Raw genomic sequence first — 4,680 nt, 5'->3', positions numbered from 1 at the left:
CTTCCTTCCTTCCTTCCTTCCTTCCTTCCTTCCTTCCTTCCTTCCTTCCTTCCTTCTTCCTTTTTCTTTCTTTCCTTCTTTCTTTGTCTCAGCAAGGCAACTTCACTTCTATAGAAGGGTGTACCTCGTGGATGGAGCAATGACGAAAGCACACCTAAGCAAGGGAGGGGAAAGGATTCTTACTCCCGACACAAGTAGCCCCTACTGTTGTGTTGTTCCCCTATTGGCTAAGATTGGAACGCATAGTCAAAGCTAATTCCGACTGGCTATTTTAAAAAGAACAGGGGTAGGAGCCAGAGTGGTGGGGTGAGTAGTTTGGCAGGAAGGATGGTTACAGAACAGGTGACTCAGGATGACTCAGGTCAGAGCAGGTGACCAGCGGTGACACAGGACAGAGCAGACAATAGAGGCTAGGAGGGGGTTGTTTACTGAAACTAGGGGCAAGGAGACAAAGATACCAAGAAAGTTAAACTTTAAAATGAAGAACAAAGAACAGGGGAGCTGAACATACAGCTACAACTCTTTCAAGTCTACTTAGGTAACTAAAATTTGTTGGTGTGTTTTTCTGTTTCTGAAATGTTGAAATTTTCTCCTTTCTTATTCTCGTTGTTCTTGAGGTTTCGTGTATTTAAAAAATCTTTCTACTGTAATTGTCATAGTTGAGTAGGAAGCAACATTAGATTAATATAGCCAATACTTCACTGTTACCTGGAATAACAGCCCTCTCTTTAAACAAAATATTATGCAGACATCCGATGTAGGAAGCAAATAAAAACTAGAACTACTCTGATTCAAACAGAGTGAAGACAGAGTAGATCTTGTTTTTGTAATTGAAAAGAATATGATATAGTAAGTATTGACAATATTTTCTTCTCACCAAATAAGTTTCTAATTCTCTATATAAAGGAAATACTTTAGGAATAAAATGAATATTTGAATTTTATTTTTAAATCACAAAACGAAGTTCAAGAACATTTTTGAGACTGGGAATATTTCTATTTTAGTATCTGTCAAATGATGGCAAATTTGGAAGCCAGTGTAATTTATAACCTAAGGGCTGAGGTCTGATTCAACATACTCCAATTTCTATTTTCTAAAGCTAAAGAAACATGTGTTACAATGTGGATAAGGAATACTTTCTTAGTGAACCATGCTGAACTATAAGATTTTAAGACTCCTTTTTAACGCATTACGTTACACTATATCTTGCTTTCACATTTATTATAAGATTAATTTAAAAGAGGCATTAAACAAATATATGTCTGCTTCTTTACAAAGGATGATTATTGTTTTCTTACATTTCAACTAAAAATTTCTATAATATTATACTTGCAAGAAGTATAACATTCTTAATGAGCAATACAGTTAACCTTAAGGTTAACTTGCAAAATTTCATGTCTAATCCGATATCATTAACACATTGAAAAATCTCTCCTAAATTTTACTCATCTTGATCAAAATCCATGTTAAAGGCTTTGAAACTACACTTAATACATCCGCCTTATTTTAATGTCCCCTCTTATACTAGTTATTAATGTACTTTGTACAGCTGGTTCCTCTGCCTTTTGAGGATTCTTGTGGTGTAACTGGTTGGTTCTTAGTTCTCAGCTTTTTCCACTGCCCATTTGGGATTCAACTCTTTCAAGTATGCTTATTTAACTATAATTTGTTCATGTGTTTTCTACTTCTAAAATTTGATTGAAATTTTCTCCTTATTCTTCTTGTTCTTGAGGTTTTATGCACTTTCTACTGTAACTGTCATAGTTGAGTAGGGAGCAACATTAGATCCATGTATTCAATACTTCACTGTTAGCTGGAATAAGAGCCTTTTTTAAGGGCTCTTACTGAAAAACACAATATACTTATGTTCTTCTTTAATGTTTTAAGGAATTTTTTAACATTTATCTTTTGTCTCAGCCTCTAAGGCCATTAATTGACTTCAGATAGTTGCTGTGGCTCCAAACATTGTATCCACATTTCCACAAGAGGAAGTAAAAAAAAAGAAAAACTGAGTATTGCCCTTTCCTTGTGAAGACAATCTCCACAAGGTTCACATTCTTCTAGTCAGAAATCAGTCATACACCCACACCTAGCTGGAAGGTAGGTTGTGTAATGTGGACTTTAATTTAGACAGTATTGTGCCAGCTAAAAGTCAGGGGTTATATTATTAAAGAAGCAGTGTAAACAGACATGAGAAAACAAATTGCAGCCTCTGTCCTTCTTGGTATTTTCTGGTCTCTCACTCCACTAGTCAAACTCTATCTTATTCTGTTGACACCCTCCCTACTTTGTTCATTTACTGTGCTATGTCAACCATTCTCTTCTTCTCAGATTTACTCATATCTTGTTTTCTTCCTTTATATTTCCTATACTTCTTTCCCTAATGGAAGCCTAGATTTTCCCTTATGACGCCATTTGTCTTAAAACATGATAAAGAGAAAGAAGTTGGCAATCTCTTTGTTCTACAGAATCTTTCATTTAGTTATCAATAAATATGTACCTTATATTAACTATTATTCTGATTTTCAAGATTTTTTTTCTTTAAAAACCACGATTATCATTGGCCTGTGCCCTGCCACCATCAATTATGTATGCCTTCATTTGTGTTAAATAAAATCAGCAGACATACATTATAAACCAGATTTTGTGTTAGATACTGGGTATAAAGTGATGATTAAAAATAGACATGATGCTCACAGTTCACACTCTGGAAGAGGAGGCTGAGCTTTATTAAATAAGCTGCTAAATACATAAATCTAAACTGAAATGTGCTGTCATAAGAAGTTCTCCACTGGGTGCTGGGGCTCACGCCTGTAATGCCAGCACTTTGGGAGGCCAAGGCGGGCAGATCACTTAAGGTCAGGAGTTTGAGACAAGCCTGACCAACAGGGCAAAACTCCGCCTCCACTAAAAATACAAAAATTAGCCCAGCGTGCTGGCACGTGCCTGTAATCCCAGCTACTCGGAAGGCTGAGACAGGAGAATGGCTTGAACATGGGAGGCGGAGGTTGCAGTGAGCCGAGATGGCGCCACTGCACTCTAGCATGGGGGACAGAGTAAGACTGTCTTAAAAACAAAAAACAAAAAAAAAGTAGAACTCAAGCTGAAAATGTGAAAATCTTGTTCGTATTTATAAAGGACATACAGAGAACTATCTAGCTGTATACTGCAATACATTATAGATTTTTGTTTTTCTCTCTGTTGTATCTAAGTTCTATTGGCTTTAAACCTTGGCAAAGGGTAGGATTCTTCCAGATATGGAGACATAAACTATGCTATTAGTACATTATTGACCTCCCATTACTCAGTTTGGTAATTTCCCATTATATTGCAAAATACGACAGCATAACTTTACCTAAACTCTTTCCTGACCTGTACTAGTCCTGTTTGTATTTAATGTTTTCCTTTGTGCTTACATAGGCACAATAAAATATTTCAACAGTGCTTTTAAAAAAAGTTTCTTGCTGTTCTTGCAAGGTAGAAATAAATTGTGCTGTAACGATTTACTTTGGAACAAACAGAGTCAAGGGTCAAATATTTAGCCCTTTCCTAAAAGTTTATAGGAAAGTGCATTTGAGTCTTTTTCCACAGGTAATGGAAGTAAAGGTGTATTACTGAACGAGAGTCTATAATAAAGGAACCTTATTTTGGCTACAGAAATGGAGTAGACTTCTCTGAAGAAGTGATTGTTTGCATTGAGCTATAAGTGATGAGAAGCAAGTTTTCAACAAAAGAGTTTCCCAGATTCTAACAATGTTTACATAAAAGTTCTGTGATAGGAGGAAGCATGGCATATTCTTGAGGAGCTGAAAGACAGTGTCGATAGAACACAATAGCATGACCCCATGTAATAGGAGATGCATTTAAAATATAGCTAGGGACCAGATCTTAGCAAGGTCATACAGATGACCTTAGTGATCTAATCTTTATCCAAAAAGCAATGGGAAACTGTTGAAATCTCTTAAGCAGAAGGGAGATTGTTGGATAATATCTGCATTTTGTAAAGACCACTCAGGCAGGAAATTGGAGAATGGTTTAAAAGGTACCAGAGTGGATAATGGAAGATATTTTAGCGAACCATATCAGTGTGTTTTGATGAACAGAGGTTTGCCAATTTTAATGGTAGCATATTTGCCATCTATTATTACACTTTTAGCACTTTGGGTACCCCTTTTAAAAATGCTTCCTGTAATAACAAATTAGATGTATTCATGTTTTTCTAAAAATTTAAAAATTTAGTTTGTGATTTCAGTTTTAATTCAGATTCTGTGTGTGCATTCATTTTTCCCTATCTACATAATCATTCTCCTTCACCGAATTTGTTGTACAGTATCCCCTCTTATGTGATCTGTGAAGCTACATCTGGAACATATCAGTATTTCATTTGTACATAGATCTGTATCTGGGCTTTATTTTTAATTCCCTTTGGAAATTTATTGTTCATTATACAAATACTGCACCAATTAATTAGTATAGTATTATAATATGATTTTATTTTATTTTGACAGATAAAAATCCCCTTTTTTATTCTTTGTTTTTGGAAGTAAGTTGGTACATCACCTAAATTTCAGATTAAATCAATTTACACAAACATGTTTATCATAACTTTTGGAGTTTTATTTGGAATGAAATCATACCTCTGTATCAATTTGAAGAGAATTTGTATTTGTTGGATATTAT

This window comes from Piliocolobus tephrosceles, chromosome 5 (genome assembly GCF_002776525.5).
Source record: "Piliocolobus tephrosceles isolate RC106 chromosome 5, ASM277652v3, whole genome shotgun sequence".
NCBI classification, from domain to species: Eukaryota; Metazoa; Chordata; class Mammalia; order Primates; family Cercopithecidae; genus Piliocolobus; species Piliocolobus tephrosceles.
The sequence above is the reverse complement of the archived record's forward strand: the minus strand, read 5'-3'. Positions refer to the sequence as shown.